This window comes from Lynx rufus, unplaced genomic scaffold (assembly GCF_022079265.1).
Source record: "Lynx rufus isolate CCGP_SWC_20201006 ecotype Redwood Valley unplaced genomic scaffold, mLynRuf1.p SCAF_15, whole genome shotgun sequence".
NCBI classification, from domain to species: Eukaryota; Metazoa; Chordata; class Mammalia; order Carnivora; family Felidae; genus Lynx; species Lynx rufus.
The window spans coordinates 17,240,689-17,264,324 of NW_025814829.1; positions in this window are offsets into that span (position 1 = coordinate 17,240,689).

Here is a 23,636-nt window from a genome sequence, read left to right on the forward strand (position 1 = left end):
AACCCTCACTATGGAATGGCTTCCTTCCAGTAGCATCTCAAATATCGTTTAACCAAGAATGAGATCCTAGTATCCTAAAACTTAAACACATTCTCTATGGGTCTCTTACTTAGGTTGATATGAGGTAGTGCTTCTGTCCATGTGTGTACATCATTTTTAAGGAAAAAAGTATGAGCAGGATGAAGGAATAAAGAAATGTGGTATTAAACTACAGCTTGAAAACAACTCATTAGTCAGGGTAATGTCCTTAGAAATATAATAGCAGGAAAAAAGATTTTAGGCAAAGAAAGAAATACGAAGATTAAGATTAGACAGTTTTGATCAATTCAGAAAGCTAAGGCAGTTATAGGAAAGACAGAAAGCAACTGGTGGTATATAATATTGATTTATGTTGGGGCGCCTGGGTGGCGCAGTTGGTTAAGCGTCCAACTTCAGCCAGGTCACGATCTCGCGGTCCGTCAGTTCGAGCCCCGCGTCAGGCTCTGGGCTGATGGCTCAGAGCCTGGAGCCTGTTTCCGATTCTGTGTCTCCCTCTCTCTCTGCCCCTGCCCCGTTCATGCTCTATCTCTCTCTGTCCCAAAAATAAATAAACGTTGAAAAAAAAATATTGATTTATGTTATAATAAAAAAAAGAAGATTAGGGAAAAGTAATTTTAATTTGAAGTAATTAAATGAACTTTTATGAGGATATTGTTTTACTTAATTTAACTTCATCTGCACATGTGATTTATTCTCAATTTCTTATTTCTGATTTATTAGCTATTTATAATAAATGTTTTTGTGAACAGATGATTATTGAAAAAAATCATGGGACAATTTCATATATTTTTATGTTTAAAATACAATTTTATGTATTTTTGTGTTTAAAAATTTTATTAGGCCTATATACCATAATGATTTATATGTGATTATTCATATGTATGCAAACAGAATATTCAAATAACATTTGTATATATTTCTTGGGAATTTTTACAATAATTTTAAATTTGGACCTTCAAGCTCATGTATAGCAATAGGAATTGATAAAGACATAGAAGGAAACAGATATTAGGAAGTGTTGGGTATATTTCTGTCATTCAAGCACTTTAAAATATCTTAGTTAAAAGTTTTACTTCAAATACATTTCAGCTTATGCAAGTTGAATTTTATCTGCTTTGATTTTAATACCAATTAATTAGGTGTGTCCGAAGATTACAATGTCACATTCTGTATTGACTATGTGAGTGGTCACTTTAGGTGTTAGTATCAGATTGCCATTTTATATTTGTAGTACAGATCTTCCTTTGCAAGAATAAGAAATAATGAGATAGTATGATATTAATGAAGAGGGTGTCTCTGCTAAATTGTCAGTACATAACAGAAAATCTATTGACAGAGAAACCAATGTAATAATTTTTATAATGTTAATATTTTTACATAAAGTAATACATACAAATCATAAGATAAAATGGGAAGGCATATAATTTGGGGTCTAATTACTGGATCATGTATGTGGAATTACAGATTTTATATTGAAATTATTCTTTTCTTTTTTTTTTTTTATATATGAAATTTATTGACAAATTGGTTTCCATACAACACCCAGTGCTCATCCCAAAAGGTGCCCTCCTCAATACCCATCACCCACCCGCCCCTCCCTCCCACCCCCCATCAACCCTCAGTTTGTTCTCAGTTTTTAACAGTCTCTTACGCTTTGGCTCTCTCCCACTCTAACGTCCTTTTTTTTTTTTTTTTTCCTTCCCCTCCCCCATGGGTTCCTGTTAAGTTTCTCAGGATCCACATAAGAGTGAAACCATATGGTATCTGTCTTTCTCTGTATGGCTTATTTCACTTAGCATCACACTCTCCAGTTCCATCCACGTTGCTACAAAAGGCCATATTTCATTTTTTCTCATTGCCACGTAGTATTCCATTGTGTATATAAACCACAATTTCTTTATCCATTCATCAGTTGATGGACATTTAGGCTCTTTCCATAATTTGGCTATTGTTGACAGTGCTGCTATGAACATTGGGGTACAAGTGCCCCTATGCATCAGTACTCCTGTATCCCTTGGATAAATTCCTAGCAGTGCTATTGCTGGGTCGTAGGGTAGGTCTATTTTTAATTTTCTGAGGAACCTCCACACTGCTTTCCAGAGCGGCTGCACCAATGTGCATTCCCACCAACAGTGCAAGAGGGTTCCCGTTTCTCCACATCCTCTCCAGCATCTATAGTCTCCTGATTTGTTCATTTTGGCCACTCTGACTGGCATGAGGTGATACCTGAGTGTGGTTTTGATTTGTATTTCCCTGATAAGGAGCGACGCTGAACATCTTTTCATGCGCCTGTTGGCCATCTGGATGTCTTCTTTAGAGAAGTGTCTATTCATGTTTTCTGCCCATTTCTTCACTGGGTTATTTGTTTTTCGGGTGTGCAGTTTGGTGAGCTCTTTATAGATTTTAGATACTAGCCCTTTGTCCGATATGTCATTTGCAAATATCTTTTCCCATTCCGTTGGTTGCCTTTTAGTTTTGTTGGTTGTTTCCTTTGCTGTGCAGAAGCTTTTTATCTTCATAAGGTCCCAGTAATTCACTTTTGCTTTTAATTCCCTTGCCTTTGGGGATGTGTCGAGTAAGAGATTGCTACGGCTGAGGTCAGAGAGGTCTTTTCCTGCTTTCTCCTCTAAGGTTCTGATGGTTTCCTGTCTCACATTTAGGTCCTTTATCCATTTTGAGTTTATTTTTGTAAATGGTGTGAGAAAGTGGTCTAGTTTCAACCTTCTGCATGTTGCTGTCCAGTTCTCCCAGCACCATTTGTTAAAGAGGCTGTCTTTTTTCCATTGGATGTTCTTTCCTGCTTTGTCAAAGATGAGTTGGCCATACGTTTGTGGGTCTAGTTCTGGGGTTTCTATTCTATTCCATTGGATGTGTGTCTGTTTTTGTGCCAATACCATGCTGTCTTGATGATGACAGCTTTGTAGTAGAGGCTAAAGTCTGGGATTGTGATGCCTCCTGCTTTGGTCTTCTTCTTCAAAATTCCTTTGGCTATTCGGGGCCTTTTGTGGTTCCATATGAATTTTAGGATTGCTTGTTCTAGTTTCGAGAAGAATGCTGGTGCAATTTTGATTGGGATTGCATTGAATGTGTAGATAGCTTTGGGTAGTATTGACATTTTGACAATATTTATTTTTCCAATCCATGAGCAGGGAATGTCTTTCCATTTCTTTAAATCTTCTTCAATTACCTTCATAAGCTTTCTATACTTTTCAGCATACAGATCCTTTACATCTTTGGTTAGATTTATTCCTAGGTATTTTATGCTTCTTGGTGCAATTGTGAATGGGATCAGTTTCTTTATTTGTCTTTCTGTTGCTTCATTGTTAGTGTATAAGAATGCAACTGATTTCTGGACATTGATTTTGTATCCTGCAACTTTGCTGAATTCATGTATCAGTTCTAGCAGACTTTTGGTGGAGTCTATCGGATTTTCCATGTATAATATCATGTCATCTGCAAAAAGCGAAAGCTTGACTTCATCTTTGCCAATTTTGATGCCTTTGATTTCCTTTTGTTGTCTGATTGCTGATGCTAGAACTTCCAGCACTATATTAAACAACAGCGGTGAGAGTGGGCATCCCTGTCGTGTTCCTGATCTCAGGGAAAAAGCTCTCAGTTTTTCCCTGTTGAGGATGATGTTAGCTGTGGGCTTTTCATAAATGGCTTTTATGATCTTTAAGTATGTTCCTTCTATCCCGACTTTCTCAAGGGTTTTTATTAAGAAAGGGTGCTGGATTTTGTCAAAGGCCTTTTCTGCATCGATTGACAGGATCATATGGTTCTTCTCTTTTTTTTTTTTTGTTAATGTGATGTATCACGTTGATTGATTTGCGAATGTTGAACCAGCCCTGCATCCCAGGAATGAATCCCACTTGATCATGGTGAATAATTCTTTTTATATGCTGTTGAATTCAATTTGCTAGTATCTTATTGAGAATTTTTGCATCCATATTCATCAGGGATATTGGCCTGTAGTTCTCTTTTTTTAGTGGGTCTCTGTCTGGTTTAGGAATCAAAGTAATACTGGCTTCATAGAATGAGTCTGGAAGTTTTCCTTCCCTTTCTATTTCTTGGAATAGCTTGAGAAGGATAGGTATTATCTCTGCTTTAAATGTCTGGTAGAACTCCCCTGGGAAGCCATCTGGTCCTGGACTCTTATTTGTTGGGAGATTTTTGATAACCGATTCAATTTCTTCGCTGGTTATGGGTCTGTTCAAGCTTTCTATTTCCTCCTGATTGAGTTTTGGAAGAGTGTGGGTGTTCAGGAATTTGTCCATTTCTTCCAGGTTGTCCAATTTGTTGGCATATAATTCTTCATAGTATTCCCTGATAATTGTTTGTATCTCTGAGGGATTGGTTGTAATAATTCCATTTTCATTCATGAAATTATCTATTTGGGTCATCTCCCTTTTCTTTTTGAGAAGCCTGGCTAGAGGTTTGTCAATTTTGTTTATTTTTTCAAAAAACCAACTTTTGGTTTCGTTGATCTGCTCTACAGTTTTTTTAGATTCTATATTGTTTATTTCTGCTCTGATCTTTATTATTTCTCTTCTTCTGCTGGGTTTAGGCTGCCTTTGCTGTTCTGCTTCTATTTCCTTTAGGTGTGCTGTTAGATTTTGTATTTGGGATTTTTCTTGTTTCTGGAGATAGGCCTGGATTGCAATGTATTTTCCTCTCAGGACTGCCTTCGCTGCGTCCCAAAGCGTTTGGATTGTTGTATTTTCATTTTCGTTTGTTTCCATATATTTTTTGATTTCTTCTCTAATTGCCTGGTTGACCCACTCATTCGTTAGTAGGGTGTTCTTTAACCTCCATGCTTTTGGAGGTTTTCCAGACTTTTTCCTGTGGTTGATTTCAAGCTTCATAGGATTGTGGTCTGAGAGTATGCATGGTATAATTTCAATTCTTGTAAACTTATGAAGGGCTGTTTTGTGACCCAGTATATGATCTATCTTGGAGAATGTTCCATGTGCACTCGAGAAGAAAGTATATTCTGTTGCTTTGGGATGCAGAGTTCTAAATATATCTGTCAAGTCCATCTGATCCAGTGTCTCATTCAGGGCCCTTGTTTCTTTATTGACAGTGTGTCTAGATGATCTATCCATTTCTGTAAGTGGGGTGTTAAAGTCCCCTGCAATTACCACATTCTTATCAATAAGGTTGCTTCTGTTTATGAGTAATTGTTTTATATATTTGGGGGCTCCGGTATTCGGCGCATAGACATTTATAATTGTTAGCTCTTCCTGATGGATAGACCCTGTAACTATTATATAATGTCCTTCTTCATCTCTTGTTACAGCCTTTAATTTAAAGTCTAGTTTGTCTGATATAAGTATGGCTACTCCAGCTTTCTTCTGGCTTCCAGTAGCATGATAAATAGTTCTCCATCCCCTCACTCTGAATCTAAAGGTGTCCTCAGGTCTAAAATGAGTCTCTTGTAGACAGCAAATAGATGGGTCTTGTTTTTTTATCCATTCTGATACCCTATGTCTTTTGGTTGGCGCATTTAATCCATTTACATTCAGTGTTATTATAGAAAGATACGGGTTTAGAGTCATTGTGATGTCTGTATGTTTTATGCTTGTAGTGATGTCTCTGGTACTTTGTCTCACAGGGTCCCCCTTAGGATCTCTTGTAGGGCTGGTTTAGTGGTGACAAATTCCTTCAGTTTTTGTTTGTTTGGGAAGACCTTTATCTCTCCTTCTATTCTAAGTGACAGACTTGCTGGATAAAGGATTCTCGGCTGCATATTTTTGCTGTCTAGCACCCTGAAAATCTCGTGCCAATTCTTTCTGGCCTGCCAAGTTTCAAAAGAGAGATCAGTCACGAGTCTTATAGGTCTCCCTTTATATGTGAGGGCACGTTTACCCCTTGCTGCTTTCAGAATTTTCTCTTTATCCTTGTATTTTGCCAGTTTCACTATGATATGTCGTGCAGAAGATCGATTCAAGTTACGTCTGAAGGGAGTTCTCTGTGCCTCTTGGATTTCAATGCCTTTTTCCTTCCCCAGTTCAGGGAAGTTCTCAGCTATAATTTCTTCAAGTACCCCTTCAGCACCTTTCCCTCTCTCTTCCTCCTCTGGGATACCAATTATGCGTATATTATTTCTTTTTAGTGTATCACTTAGTTCTCTAATTTTCCCCTCATACTCCTGGATTTTTTTATCTCTCTTTTTCTCAGCTTCCTCTTTTTCCATAACTTTATCTTCTAGTTCACCTATTCTCTCCTCTGCCTCTTCCATCCGAGCCGTGGTGGTTTGCATTTTGTTTTGCATTTCCTTTAAAGCGTTTTTCAGCTCCTCGTGACTGTTCCTTAGTCCCTTGATCTCTGTAGCAAGAGATTCTCTGCTGTCCTGTATACTGTTTTCCAGCCCAGCGATTAATTTTATGACTATTATTCTAAATTCACTTTCTGTTATATTATTTAAATCCTTTTTGATCAGCTCATTAGCTGTTGTTTTTCCTGGAGATTCTTCTGAGGGGAATTCTTCCGCTTGGTCATTTTGGATAGTCCCTGGTGTGGTGAGGGCCTGCAGGGCACTTCCCCTGTGCTGTGGTGTATAACTGGAGTTGGTGGGCGGGGCCGCAGTCAGTCCTGATGTCTGCCCCCAGCCCACCGCTGGGGCCACAGTCAGACTGGTGTGTGCCTTCTCTTCCCCTCTCCTAGGGGCGGGATTCACTGTGGGGTGGCGTGGCCCGTCTGGGCTACTTGTACACTGCCAGGCTTGTGATGCTGGGGATCTGGCATATTAGCTGGGGTGGGAAGGCAAGGTGCACGGCGGCAGGGGGGGCAGGCTTAGCTCGCTTCTCCTTAGGTGATCCACTTCAGGAGGGGCCCTGTGGCAGCCGGAGGGAGTCAGATCCGCAGGTTTGGCTCTGGAGGTTTGGCTCCGCAGAAGCACAGAGTTGGGTGTTTGCGCGTAGCGAGCAATTTCCCTGGCCGGAACCGGTTCCCTTTGGGATTTTGGCTGGGGGATTGGCGGGGGAGATGGCGCTGGCGAGCGCCTTTGTTCCCCACCAAACTGAGCTCTGTCGTCCGGGGCCTCCGCAGCTCACCCTCCCTTTGTCCTCCAGCCTTCCCGCTTTCCGAGCAGAGCTGTTAACTTATGACCTCCCAGACGCTAAGTCGCGCTTGCTGTCGGAACACAGTCCGTCAGGCCCCTCCGCTTTTGCAAGCCGGGCTCAGGGGCTCTGCTTGGCTGGGGAGCCGCCCCTCCGCCCCGGCTTCCTCCCGCCAGTCCGTGGAGCGCGCACCGCCTCGCCGCCCTTCCTACCCTCTTCCGTGGGCCTCTCGTCTGCACTTGGGTCCAGTGACTCCGTTCTGCTAATCCTCTGGCTGTTTTCTGGGTTATTTAGGCAGGTGTAGGTGGAATCTAAGTGATCAGCAGGACGCGCGGTGAGCCCAGCGTCCTCCTACGCCGCCATCTTCCTCATGACTCCTGAAATTATTCTTTTCTAAAGATTATAGAAAAGCAAGGCTAGAAACTCTCCCTTCCCTCAATATTCAGGGAGATTCAAATCCAATAAAGACAAAAAACTTTATTCATGAATAAAGTGGAATACTCTGGGGCACCTGGTGGCTCAGTCAGTTGAGCATCCTGCTCTTGATTTTGGCACAGGTCATGATCTCATGGTTCATGGGATCCAGCCCGTGTTGGGCTCCACGCTGGTATCATGGAGCCTGCTTGGGACTCTCTCTCTCTCTCTCTCTCTCTCTCTCTCTTTCTCCGTGTCCTTGGCTGACTCACATGTTCTCTCTCTCAAAATAAATAAGTAAAATTTTAAAAAGTGAAATAACCTAACCAGTAAGACAATGTGTTTTTTGCACTTACATCATTTATTTCATACCCATAAAAATTTTGATCAGTATGTAGAGTTTTTATGAGTTTTATTATTAAAAGCACTCTAAAATTTATATACTGAAGGTGTGAAAAGTCTTGAGAGTATAAGTGGTCTTTATAATTAATAGAAAAAGGACTTAGGGGATCTAGTGATTCATAAAAAAAATGAATTAAAGAGGTATGAAGTGTGAATCTCAATTGAGTTAAAAGAGCATGCCCAATTTTTAGGTCTTAATTGTGTAACCTATGGGAAAATGCTTGCACTTTGTAGTAGTTTTAACCAGATGGTAATGTTGATTTATTGTTTATAATGACAAATGTAATGTTATTACATATTCTTAGGCATTTTAAGATGTAAATCTAAATAATATTGAAAATGATAAATCTGTTATTCAATTAGAGACTGCTAGGTAAGGTGACTATAATCACGAGAAAAGAGAAAATTAGAATGTTTTTGACTTTATAAACAACGTTCCCCCAACCAATCAAATTTAGGTGCCCCTAGCATTTTACTGTAATCAAAGGCCTTGACTACTCCAAGGAGAAGTTGCAAAACAATCGTAGTTTTGATAGAACTGTAACTTTGCAATAAGTTGACATTTGCAAAATAGAATACTAAATTAGTTTATTTATAAAGCTATAATATTTAAAAATAGAATTCATTAAATCCTTGGTGAGCACCAGGTATAACAGTTCACTTGCAAAGTATTATTATATAATAAAGATGATATTTCGATCATTATTCAATAAGTAGTGCTAGAATATTATTAATTATGAACTTGTTTTTAATTGAAACACAAAAATTATAACAAAGCTAATTTCTAGATGGATTAACATGATGCTTCTAAACTATATCAGGAAAGGAAAAAGACAACAGCTATAAATTTTTCAGATATACAGGATGATTTCAGCCTTTCAAAACAAGACAGATAAAAATAATATGTAGTGTTTTGCAGAGTACTATAACAGTTCTCTCTTCAGGTTCTAACTGCATATCCTTTGCACATCACAAATCTAAACACTTGGTTAGAAGTGTGTCATCTTTAATTACAGGCATACCTCATTTTATGGAGCTTCATTTGATCAGCACTTTTCACAAATCGAATGTTTGTGGCAACCCTGTGTTGAGCAAGTCTATCAGCATCTTTTTCCCAGAAGTATTTGCTCATGTCATGTTTCTGTGTAACATTTTGGTAATATTACAGTCTTTTGAGCTTTTTTATCAATTAATGTATTTGTTACGGTGACCTGTGATCCCCAATTACAACTCACTGAAAGCTCAAATGGTGGTTAGCATTTTTTAGCAATCAAGTATTCTTCAATTAAGGTGTTCACATTATTTTTTTAGACATAAGGCTGTTGCACGCTTGACAGACTGCAGTATAGTGTAAACATAACTTTTATATGTACCAGAAAACCAAAAAAATCATTTGACTCGCCTTGTTCCAATGTTCGCTTTATTATAGTGGCCTGATACTAAGCATCCAATCTCTGTGAGATATGACTGCATAACTCCAAAAGTTGTAAATTAGTGGTAGTATTATCTTCACTTTCCACAAGAGGGAACCGAGGCCAAGAGAGCTTAAATAATTTACACAAAGATACACTAAATTGAACTGGGATTTAAATGTAGGTTAATTTTTTATGAGAACTTTTACAAAGGTATATTTATATAGGGAGAGAGACAGAGAGACAGAGAGTTATAATACTCCTGCATTAGGAAAGGCTTAAACAACATTACTTCATTATGCAAAAATGTCCTATATTTCTCGAAATTACCTCATTGATATTTAAATGTGTTGTTGTTATAGTAACAGATTGTAACATTTTCTTTGTATTATGTGTTTAATTTTTTTACATTTAAATTTTTTTTAAATATTTTTGTTTTTTAATTACATTTTTTAAACATTATTTATATTTTTAAATATTGTGTTGTTTAAACTGTCTTCTTCCAAAATCGGGAAAATCATATGATCTGCCACTGTAGTAGACTTTATTGCTGTTCAATGCATTTTTTTTAAGTAAAAGCAAAGCAAATTTAGCAGCAAATCCCCCTCCCCACAAAATACACCATGTATAGACTTAAAGAGTTTATTAATTAGTAATATTTTATTTGGTTTTTACACTCTACTGAAAAGATGAAAGAGAGGAGCCAAGCTAGTAAACAATGATTGAAGGCACAGAACTCTGATCTGACTTGAATATTTACTATTTTAAAAACAACAGTATAATATTGGCAAGAATTAAAAGGTGGATTTTGAGTCTTACATAATCAGAGTCAAATATATATATTCTTTAAGGCACTAAATAAAATGCCTCTTAGTTAAGGGCCATTTTAGAAGGAAATTGTCCTTGTGACTGAATTCAATTGATAAAAGTATATTCATTCCACATTTAACAATATTATCAAATAGCTACAGAGCAACAGATACAATCTCTGGCACTAAAATAAAATGGCAAGCTAAAACTGACATGATCTCTACCCATATGGAGAATGTCGGAAGTGGTTGCAAAGTGTGTGTAAAGATGTCCCCTTGCAAACCTGTGAAGTAAGGTTGCCTGGTTCTGTAGCAGCACGGAGCATGTCACATAAACAGCGCGTACAACGAAGCCCTTGGGGCTGGAGAAAACGTGAAGAGGGCTGGGGCAGGGGGTGTATGTTGTTGCAACTCAGGGCTGCAGAGATCTGGGAGGCCATCCCTTTTAAAGGTAGGAAAGCAATTTTAAAGTTATTTGTCTTCATAATGACAGATTAAATTAAAGTTAATCAAGTAGAGAAAGTCTGTAGATGGGAGACTGGTATGATTCGTTTTGCATGTTCAAAAGGTCACTCTAATGTGAACAATGGATTGGAGGATTTCCAGGGAGAGGGAGATTGGCAGGTCAGAGAATGTGTCCAAATCTGCTGAACACAAAAGTGATGCAAAACCTTACCTGAAGAATCTTTTAAAACTGCATAGACAATCTTTCCAACTTCACTGTCAGTACAGGGAAATGGAATTTCATGGCAGAGTAAGGTTCTACTGTAGCTATTGCCTAGCTAATGAGAAAATGAAAACTCGTGGTATCTAAAGGATGTGTTTGCTACAAGTGAAGACACACATGATTTGCTGAAGTAATGAGTGTTGCGTGCATTCAACTAGGCTCGAAGGAAAAAGTGGACTATAAGGACTTGCCTAACTCAATTCTTGTGCCAGGCAGTCTAGGGAATGTACACTTGGTGAATATTAATTAAAATTGAGCAAAATGAGATTGTCAGTATATAAACTCGTGTTAATCTGAATGTACTTTCTCCCCTCTTTTGACACTATTTAAAATATGTTTTTTCACACTTAACAGTTTACATTTTTGTTGAGGAAGTTTCTATGTGTATGCAAATATTTTTCAAAGGATTTTATGTGACAATAGATACATTTACATTAATACCTAAAATGTCAAGATGATTATTATATTTTTTTTTTCCTGCAAGGGGCAGGAGTTTGTTTTTTGTTGTTGCTTGTTAGGGCTTTGCTCCAAGCTATAACAGAAAAATACCATTGTTTAAAAACAGAGTCAACATTTTTAAAATAAGAAACTAGTTTAAAATTCACCTTTATTAAACCCAATGAGTATGTAAATTATAGAAATAAAGGTAATATAAAACAATGAAAAAATGGCACCAGAATACTCTTAGGAAATTGCATCTTTATTAACATGAATAAAAAATGATTTCCATTATGATTATTTCTACAATAGTTCTCATTAGCTAATGACAAAGCTAAACATACATGGAAAAAATATGATCTAAAAGATAATGAAAAATTGCATCTGAGTACATAACAGTAGCATCTTTTTCTAAACGATTTGCTCTAATTTGGAAAATTCAGAGCGTGTCGAATATCTGTCAAAACAATACAAAACTACAATCTTGTGCTATGGGTCGTGGCCCAGTTTTTTAAACCGTAACCAAACGAATCAAGTGTATTGCAATAACTGTGCTGAATAGAGAATTAGATGGATGGCCTGTATCCTTCTTTCTATTGGTTTTACCCAGTTTTAAAATCACCATGGATTTATTTGGTCCCACAGATATTTTTGTCAGTTAAAGGATTAAATATAAGACTGGTGGCTAAACTGTTTTGATTGTTTCAAAGCAATATAGAACACAAATGACCTTATTTGCAATTATCTCAGTAACTATCAGATTATACAAGTAATTTGACCAATAGGTGAACTTTTAAGTGACAAAAATCAATTAATTTAGAGGATAGGTCAATGAGATATAAAATTTTAGTTATTGTTATGATGATGCTATGCTCTTAGGAAAAAGAAATTAAACACCAAGAATTCTGATTATGAAATAACCACCCAAATAATGTTTTTATTATAGTATGTACTATTTATGCAATTTAGATGCCAGATTTACACTTTAAGCATTTTTTCCTGATACAATTTTTAAATGTCTCCTTATTTTACTGAGTTACTAAGATAGTGTCAAACAAACTGTCTGCTAAGAAGAAAAAAAAAACATAAAGGATATTATAGCATTATGAAGGCAATCGATTCATCTCATGGATTTCTTCAAGCAAAGATAACAGATAGAGGAGCTTAGAAATTCAAAAACAAAGAGTAAGAATTGGTAAATAAGCATAACCAATTCCAAGTATCTATCATAACTGAGTAGCTTTTTAGAATGACATGAGATATTGTTATTTTCACCTGGTGTAAAAGAGCATTTGTAACTAGCTTTTTAAAGATAAAAATCAGAGAGTACTGAAGTAGAGTTTGTATTTTTTTTCTGTAATCTAAAGGCTCTTATTGTTAGAGGTTACTTAGATTTAGTAAACTAAAGTAGATGTTTAACAAATTGAAACTTCGTTACATAAAACAATCTCTATAACTGAAATTACATACAGTCCATTTTGGAAAACAGACAACATTAAATTTCCTGAGAACAACATAAATAGTAAAATCAAAAGTATTTGTTACTGCATACTAAATTTTGTAACACAAAGCTCAGGGACATTCAAGTGAAAGGTTTCTATATAACAATTTTCTTTATAATAAAATTTTAAAATCAGATATGTGTGTAAGAAAAATATAATCTATAAATAAAATTTTATGAAAGGAAATTTGCAAGTATACAGAAAAATAAGCAATACTGAAATTTTAAATATAAAGGTTTTACATATTATTTTCTGCATCATATATTCATGCCTTTAAAGAATCTTTGATGCATTTTAATTGGTTAACTTTATATGTATTTGTCTCCACACAACACACTTATCAATTTACTATTACACAGCTTTCTGAGTTGATTTTAAATATACTAGATAAAACTATCATTTTCTAAATCATTGGAAGGGTTTTAATGACAGTTTAAATTTTATTTCTGATAACTCTTTTTTCTAATTTATGCTTTAAAGTCAGTAACAATTGCAAATTTATTTGCCCAGCTCTGACCTCTCTTCTGATCCCCACAGGGGTGTATTCATTCTCACTTGGATGTTTAATAGGAAGCCCACTAAAACCTACAGAAATAATGATTTCTCCTGTTTCTCAAGTACAAAATGCTGTATATTTGAACAGATAACAAATCCTATCATTACCACCTCACTAATATTTCTCCAGATGATCTAATTCTCTCATATTTACTAGCATCACCTTAGCCAAAGCTCTTTCTCTAATTCACTCTCCATTCTGAGCCTGAGTGACGATTTTTAGGCAGAATATTATCCTGGGTACTACTCTGAAAAAAATCTCGTTAATATGTTACTATTGCCCTTAGGTGAAGGGGAAAAAAATGATGGTTAAAATTGTCTATAGGACTTAGAATAAATTTGCCCTGCTTATCTCCCCAAACTCACTCATGCTACTCTCTATGTCTTCTGCCCTGCTGATACGTCTGTCCTTTGTTATCTAGATATATTTATTACAATATTTTTAAATTCATCTGAATCTGATGTGTAAAGATCTTCACATATTCAAGTCTGTCTCAGTTCCTGAAATATTCTAATTCCTACTACACCTGGTTTCACCTTCAACTTCACTGAATATTTTCTTTTCTCCAAAGGTCAGTCTCACCATGCATGCTCCAATAACATCTGTCCCTTTTTGTATCATCTTTAATACTTAAATTACTTTTAATATAGCTCTCTTCCTTCAAGAATGAAAGTTTAAGGATCTAGAGATCATGTCTCTCATTTATCACTGAATATCTCAGAATTCATCATGGTTCCTGTAATACAGTAGTTTTAAAATAATCATGTAAATAATCATTTGCTGAATGGCTGGGTGAGGAAAAATGTATAAGTAATATTGTTAAAATATTGTTAAAATGTCCATACTGCCCAAAGTGATCTACAGATTCAATGCAATCAGAGTGAAAATTCCAATGGCATTTTTCTCAGAAATAGAAAAAAAAATTGTAAAATTTGTATGAAAGCAAAAAGACCTGTATGGCTAAAGCAATCCTGAGAAAGAACAAAGCTGGAGGCATCCTATTCTCTGATTTCAAATTATATTACAAAACTATAATAATCAAAGCAGCATGGTATTTTCATAAATACAAATACATAGGCCAATGAGATAGAATACACACACACACACACACACACACACACACACACACACACAGTCAATTAATCTTCAAGACATGGTGCTGGGAAAACTTAATTGCCACATGCAAAAAAAAAAAAAAAATGAAACAAGGTCCCCATCTTACACCTTACACACAACTCAACTCAAAATGATTGAAGACTTGAACATAAGACCTACAAATGTAAGTCCTAGAAGAAGACTTATGATATTAAGCCTTGACATTAGTCTTGGCAATGACTTTTTGGGGATTTGACACCAAAAAGCAAAATCAAAAACAAACAAGCAGGACTACAAACTAAAAAGCTTCTGCACATCCGTTTCCGATTCTGTGTCTCCCTCTCTCTCTGCCCCTCCCCTGTTCATGCTCTGTCTCTCTCTGTCCCAAAAATAAATAAACGTTGAAAAAAAAATTAAAAAAAAAAAAGGGGGCGCCTGGGTGGCGCAGTCGGTTAAGCGTCCGACTTCAGCCAGGTCACGATCTCGCGGTCCGTGAGTTCAAGCCCCGTGTCAGGCTCCAAGCTAATGGCTCGGAGCCTGGAGCCTGTTTCCGATTCTGTGTCTCCCTCTCTCTCTGCCCCTCCCCTGTTCATGCTCTGTCTCTCTCTGTCCCAAAAATAAATAAACGTTGAAAAAAAATTAAAAAAAAAAAAAAGCTTCTGCACATCCAAGGAAATCATCAACAAAATGAAAGGTAACCTATGGAATGGGTGAAAACAGTTGTAAAACACATATCCAATAAAGAATTAATATACAAAATATACAAACAACTCAAACATCTCAAAAGAAATAAACATCCTCATTAATAAATGGAAATAGACATTTTTCCAAAGAAGACATACAAATGGCCAACAAGTAACTGAGAAGAGGGCAGTGGGTGTCCCTGACCCTCAAGAGTTTTCTCAGAATGTAGCAATGTAACAAACTGCATGGCCTTTTTGTTAGAGTTAAAGATCTTTGTAAAAAATTCTTCTATGAAACCAAAACCAAAACCAAAAGCCTTCTATGTTTGGAGACTTTAATGATAAATCATGTAATTTAATCAATTATATACATATGCATATATATGTATACATATATTTCCATATATGATATTTACAGGCACTCAATTTCCACCGTTTTCAGTTTTTTTCTGTGTGAGCTTTATCCCAGCTGAAGTGGCAAGAGAGTGTGAATATTCATCATTTGATGTAAGATTAATCTAAATGAAAGAGAAATGCCAGTTGTGTGGTGAATTTAGAAATCAATGACTAAGCTCAAAAGCCATCGAAGGGTGTTGTTTTATTGCATAAAACTTTAGTTAATTTTTTTCTGCTACTACCTGAATTTAGATGGTACAGTAAAAGAGTTGAAAAAGACACATTTTATACTTAAGGAGTTGGGTTTGTTCCCAGGGGAACATTTTGGCAATGATTTTTGCAAAAGAAAATGACTAAGCATTTCAGATTCTCATGCTGCTCTGTTTTTTGTTTTTGTTTTGTTTTGTTTTAATGTGCAAGAGACTTGAACAGTTTGAATGATTGGGATTTCTAGGGCTTAGTTGAAATGCCTAATAAACTGCATTTCTACTTAAAAAATGTAAAGAAAAAACACTTTCTGATACATACCAGTTTCATATTTTAGGCAGCTTGAAAGAAAGTTAATTCTGCAATTTCTTTCTATGTATTTGTACATTTTATTATATCATTTACATTTTTTCTTTTCTATTTGTATTTATAAGCAGTATCTTTTAGAATTTTATGATTAATTCATTTTTTTATTTTATAATTTAGTAAAGGAAGATACATAAGCAGTAATTGACTTGATACCACATAAAATCATTTCTGCCAATTCTCCATTTATTATGTTTTCTTTGAAATGAAATTTTCTACTTAACATAAAACAAAAGAGAAAGAACAGAAATCCCTTATGATATTTTTGATTTCTGTGGTATTGTAATTTGTTCTCTCTTTTTTTAATTTATTTATTTTTGAGAGAGAGAGTGCACATGTGTACAAGCATGAGCAGGGGAGCAGCAGCAGCAGCAGAGAGAGAAAGAGACAGAGAATCCCAAGCAGGATCCCAAACTATCAGCTCAGAGCACAATGCAGGGCTGGAAGTCATGAATGGTGAGATCATGACCTGAGCCGAAATCAAGAGTCAGGTGCTTAACCAACTCAGCCAACCAGGTGCCCCTTTTTTATTTCTAAGCGATTTATTTGAAAAATCTCTCTGTCCTCTCTTTTTCTAGTATAGCTAAAGTCTTGTCAATTTTTTTTGTCTTCAAAATACAACTCTTATTTTTGTTGATTTTTCCTATTTTTGTTTGTTCACTATTTCATTTATTTCTGATCTAATCATTATTATCCTCTTTTGCTAACTTTGGTATTAATTGTTCATCCTTTTTTTCTAATTCATTAATATATAAAATTAGTTTGTTTGTTTATTAGTTTGTTGTTCTTTTTTTAATGTTTATTTTTAAGATCGAGAGTGAGAGAGACAGAGCATGAGTGGAGTAGGGGCAGAGAGAGAGAGAGGGGGGCACAGAATCCCAAGAAGGCTCCAGGCTCTGAGCTGTCAGCACAGAGCCCAATGCAGGGCTTGAACTCATGAGCTGTGAGATCATGACCTGAGCCGAAGTCGGATGTTCAACTGATAGAGCCACCCAGGCGCCCCAATTGAGATTGTTCTTTTTAATGTAGGAGTCATTGCTATAAATTCTTACTGCTTTTGCTGCATCCTGTGTTTTAGCATATTGTATTTGCATTTTCTTTTGTGTCAATGTGTTTTCTGATTTCACTTTTGAATTTTTCTTTGACCATTTGTTGTTTAGGAATGTATTGTTTGGTTTCCACATATTTATTAATTTTACATTTTGGCTTATTTTTGATTAATAATTACTGACTTCCACTTTCATACCTTTGTGGTTGGGAAACATATTTGATATAATTCCATTATAAAAATTCTAACAAACTGGATAACTTAGAAGAAATGAATAAATTGCTAGAAATGTACAATCTACCATGTAACCATAAAGAAATAGAAAATCGAACAGACTAATAATGAGTAAAGAGATTGAATCAATAATCAAAAAGTTCCCAACAAAGAAAAACAGGACCAGACTTCTCTGGTGAATATTACCAAATATAGGAGAAGAAGTAACACCAATGCTTCTCAAATTCTTCCAAAAATTTAATGAAGAGGGAACTCTTCCAACTTACTTTATGAAGTCAGCATTACCCAGATACTAAAACCAGACTAAGACACCACAGGAAAAGAAAATTATAGGCTAGTATTCCTTATGAACATAGATGCCAAAGTCCTTAACAAAATACTTGCAAACCAAATTCAACAGCCTATTAAAAGGATCATATACCATGAACAAGTGGCATTTATTCTTGGGATGCAAGATGGTTCAACTTATGTAAATCAATAAATGTTATACAGCATATTATCAGAAAGAAGGATAAAAGTCATATTATTATCTCAATTGATACATAAAAAAGCATTCAACATCCCTTCATAATAACAACCCTTAGCAAACTAAGTATAGAAGCAATGTACCTAAACGTGATGTCATATATGACAAGCCCATAGCTTACATCATACTCAACAGTAAAATCTGATTTTTTTTTACTAGGGTCGGTAGCAAGACAACGATGCCCACTCTTGATACTTTTACTTTTTTTTTAATCTTTTAAGTCTTTATTTTTGAGAGAGAGAGAGAGAGAGAGAGAGAGCATGCACAAGTAGGGGAAGAGTAGAGAGCAAGGGAGACACAGAATCTGAAGCAGATTCCAGGCTCAGAACTGTCAGCACAGAGCCTGACACAAGGCTTGAACTCATGAACTGCAAGATCATGACCTGAGCCAAAGTTGGAGGCTCAACCGACTGAGCCACCCAGGCGCCCTCTTGCTACTTTTATTTAACATACTACTGAAGTCCTAGCCAGAGCAATTAATCAAGAAAAAGAAATGAAAGGCATTCAAATTGAAAAGAAGAAGTAATTTATCTTTGGTGCCAGATAGGATCTAATATATAAAAAATGGTAAATCACCAAGAAAACTGTTATAATAAACAAATTCAGTATAATTTCAGGATATAAGATTAACAACAACAAAATCAAATCAAATCAAATCAACAGTAACAACAAGAAAAGTCAGCTTCATTTCTATACCCTAACAGTGAACTATCTGAAACAGAAATGAAGAAAATCCCATTTGCAAGAACATTGAAAAAATAAAATACTTAGAAATAAACTTCACCAAGAATGTAAAAGACTTATGCACTAAAAACTATAAATAATGGATGAAAGACATTAATGAACATGCAAATAAATGGAAAGACATCTCGTGATCATGGATTGGAAGGCTTAATATTAGTAATTTTTATACTGTCCAAAACGATCACAGATTTAATTTTTTTAATGTTTATTTATTTTTGAGAGACAGAGAGAGACAGAACACAAGCAGGGGACGAACAGAGAGAGAGAGGGAGACACAGAATCCGAAGCAGGCTCCAGGCTCTGAGCTGTCAGCACAGAGCCCAATGTGGGGCTTGAACTCACAAACCGTGAGATCATGACCTGAGCTGAAGTCTGACGCTTAACCAGTTGAGCCACTCAGGCACCCCTGATCTACAGATTTTAAAATCCCGATGACATTTTTTAAAGATATGGGAAAAAATTATTTAAAATGCATGTGGAAACACAAAAGAACCAGAATTCCCGAAGCAATCTTGAGAAAGAACAAAGCTAGAGGCATCATACTTCCTGATTGCAAAATGTTTTACAAGGGTGCAGTAACTAGTACAGCATGGTATAGACACAGAAACAGACATAAAGATTAATGGAACAGAATAGAAAGCCCAGAAATAAAACCACGTATATGTAGTCAAATGATCTTTGGCAAGGTGGCCAAGAATATAGAATGGTGGAAGGACAGTCTTCAACAAATGGTATTGAGAAAGAGTATACACATGCAAAAGACTGGAATAGGACCTCTATCTCACACCATATACAAAGGTCAGCTCAAAATGGATTACATACTTAAAGGAAAGACTTAAAACCATAACGTTTCTAGAAGAAAACATGGATTAAAAGGTTGATGTTGGTCCTGGCAGTGGTGTATCTTGAATACGGCAATGAAACCCAGGCAACAAAAGGTAAAATAGACCAATAGGACTACATTAAATTAAAAAGGATCTGCACATCACAGCAAAGGAAATAAGAGTGAAAGTCAACCTGTGGAGTAGGAGAAAATATTTGCAAATCATTTATTTGAAATGGTGTTCATATCAAAAATACGTAAGAAAATTCTATAACTCAACAGCAAAAAAAAAAAAAAACTAAAACAAATAATCCAATTAAAAATGGGCAAAGGACTTGAACAGAAAAAAATGACCAACAAGTATATGAAAAAGTGCTTCAATAAATTCTGGAGATCTTCTATACAACATAGTAGTTATAGTAAAGGACACAGTATTGCACACTTAAATTTTTGTTTGAGAGTAGATCTCCTGTTAAGTTTCTCATCACAAACACAAAAATAATAAAAAGGACACAAACTTGTGGAGGCAATGAATATGTTTATTACTCTGATTGTTGTGATACTATCACAGATGTATGCAAATGTCCAAATCCATCAAGTGTATATGTTATACATGTGCAGATTTTTGTATATCAGTTATACCTCAATAAAGCTGTTGCTAAAAAGAAAGTAAATTTGTAAACATGTAAGCATTTGTGTTATCACTTAAGTCTTTATTGAAAAATTAATTTCTAGAAATTCTGGAAACACTCATGAAGTCTCCTAAGTGAAGCTCTACTTAAAAATAATCTGAAGAATTACTTTGCTCTCAAAGATCACCAGGGATTGTCTTTGCATTCCCAATGTTAAATGAAGATTTTATTACACACGGACTTCCATTTTGCTCCTTGTTTCTCTGCCTAGCTTAGTTACTGTATAGGTCAGAAATAAAACTTGCCCATATTTTTATCCTGAGAAATTTTCAAAGTTTGAGGAAAAATTTTCCAGTGGATTTTTCTTTTTTCATCCTCCTGTCTATAACAGCAACATGCGCGCGCGTGCGCGCGCGCGCACACACACGCACTCACATACCTTCAAATCATTCCTTTTAGGAACTGTCACTAGATAGAAAAGAAGTAGTTACATATGTTTCCTCTTCTCCATTATTTTCACTCCCACTGCCATAACTGGCAAAAAAACATTTGATTATGCTGGTCTGCAGTCTTCTGCCTTTTTCTCTTTCCTTCCATGGATTTTAAATGTTTGGAAAAAGGGGCGCCTGGGAGGCTCAGTTGGTTGAGCCTCCGACTTCAGCTCAGGTCATGATCTCACAGCTTGTGAGTTGGAGCCCCGCGTCAGGCTCTGTGCTGACAGCTTAAGAGCCTGGAGCCTGCTTCAGATTCTGTGCCTCCCTCTCTCTCTGCCCCAACCCACTCGCATTCTGTCTCTGTCTCTCTCAAAAATAAATAAAAAATAAAAATAAAAATAAAAATAAAAATAAATAAATAAATAAATAAAATGTTTGGAAAAAATGTCATGGATTCATTAATTGTTTATAAGGTTAGAAGAATATAAACACTAAAAATATAAATAAATAAAAGCATAAGGGAAAAGAAAGCAAGATGCTAGAAGAAAACACATAAAAGAGACTCAAAAAGTAAAAGACAATGTAAAATGGTAACTAAAAAACCAACCAGGTTTCATAGTTGGGCCTGGGAGGCATGTAACTGTGCAGATGACAGAGTGGTCAGTCAGTCTCTCACTCTGTCTTGTTGAGTGTGTCATTTCTGTACTTTATAAAGACAAAATTTCTGGCCTTCATCTATGAAGCCAAAACCGTCACAGATGGAAGTTAGATGTAACTGTGAATCTGTCCCTTTGCCCATGTTCGGGAGAACAAAGTTCCTAATAAGGAATATAAGATTTGATGTCATTTTCTTTTGATGATACCTCAAAAAAAGATCAGATTTTGAAGATGCTCACTTTAATGGACTGAGTTAGAAATGAGATGCTGTGAAGTCTGTAGGAAAATGACCTTTTATAATTTCTCCAAAATTATTTTGAATGTAAGGTTGCCTAGAACTTAAAAGCAGAAAAGGGTTCATGTTGTTATTTAATTGCAAAATCACATTCTAATGCATTATATATACTTACTGTGTTATAATAAAAAGAAAGTGATATTTTTAAGCTCAAGAACTCCATTTCAGGCAAGCAGAGGCTAGTTAGACCTGGAACACAACCATAGAAAATCTCCTAGTCTTTCTTAATCTTGTCCTATAATTATTAATTTTGCTAATACTTATAAAAAGAAGAGGGGTGGGGGAAGTAGGAAGGTATTGTTCAGTGGATATAAAGTTTCAGTTATGCAAGATAAATAATTTCTACTGATATGCCATATAACAAATTGCCTATAGTAAACAATATAGTATTGTGCATTTCAAAATTCATTAGGAGTGTATATTTCATGTCAAGTGCTCTTCCTGCCAAAACAAACACATAAAGAACAAAACACACTAGAAGTGTGTGGAGGTGTTGGATATGTTTATCCTCTCTACTATGATGGTATTATGGATTTTTTGAACATCTAAACCTATCAAATTGTACACCTTAAATATGTACAGTTCTTTTTATTTCAATTTATAATCTCTCAATAAAGATGTTAAAGATTAAAATAGATATCTAAAAATCATAAAATGTATTTAAATACATTATATTGATATTTAAGTCAGACTAATTTACCACAAAAGTTTACTATCCATTTCAACACACTACGGTGGACTATTTTAACACAGTAATAATGGTGAGTAAGTATCTGAATGTCAATTACACTAGTGTCTATCTACAAGGCCCTGAGCAAGAAACTGAAACTATCAAAGAGCTTCAGTTTTGTTATCTGTCAAATGTGTGATTAATAATACCTTCTTCATAAGAATGCAATTAGAGAGAAATGGTACACAAGAACTCAGGACCTTTCCCTAGCTTAAAGTGAGTGTTCAATGAATGTTAAGTACTATTTTATTCTTGAAAAAAGCATTGATCTACTATATGGCTTCTTATTCACTTTGGATTCCCAGCACTGAGCTGGATCCTGGAAAACATTAGGTATTCAGTAATTATTTATGGATACATAAAAATACCTTGAGTTACATAAATCATGTTTCATATATATTTCTAGAAAATGGCATTTCTAAATAATAATAAGTAGCAGAAAAAAGAAAACTGTAGTCTAATGTAACTTCTCACTTTGAAGGTCAGCATTTAAAATAAGAAATACCTTACACTAAAGGAAAGAAAATCTGAATTTAGTAGATTGCATTGTGATCTCATTGTTTTTGGTTACAGTTACCAATTGAGAGGATGTTTTCAAAGTCAAGCAACTTCTGATTTTTTTTTTTAATTTTATCATCCATTGTTCTGCTTGCTTAAATCAACTCTAAGATAGGTACTATTATTATCCTTATTTAATAGCAAAGGGAAATTAATGAGGTTAAGATATTTTTCCCAAGGTCACTCAGCTGATATGTGTCATTTTGAATTTTTAATATTCAAATGCTATATGAGTATGTATGTGAGTGTGTGTATGTTTAGGACTATTGTAGTTTAGTTATATATGTGTATTGGAATTTAATTTATTAACCTTATAATAAAATTAAAAACCTATATTATTTTAAGCTTACAGTGTAAATATGTAAAACATGTATTATTCCCCTTGTAATTTAATATACATTCTGTTGAACAAGTTAAAATATTAAATTCCCCTAAATCATTTTCCATTTACAAATTTAGCTAATTAAATTACATAACATTTTATTCTAAGTTTCTACAGTTAACATGATATTCTAAAGCACTTTAATACCTCATAGAATATTCTTAAGATTTACCAAGCAAACCATTTCTAAGCATTTAAACAAATCTTAAAAATATAAGTCAAAATAATAAATATAGTAAATTACGCTCTCTTAAATATTCCAATATCATTTACAAACCTTATACCTGATTATACTATACAACCTAATTTCACACATTTAACAGTTCTGATTGCCTCTTTCAAATTAAAATTATGCCTAATATCCTGAGTATTCTTATTTCATATTCCCATAAAGATTAATCTTCAATAATAAACACAGTAAGTATACTGAAATAAAATAACTTCTCTCTAGGCTGGAAACACATTA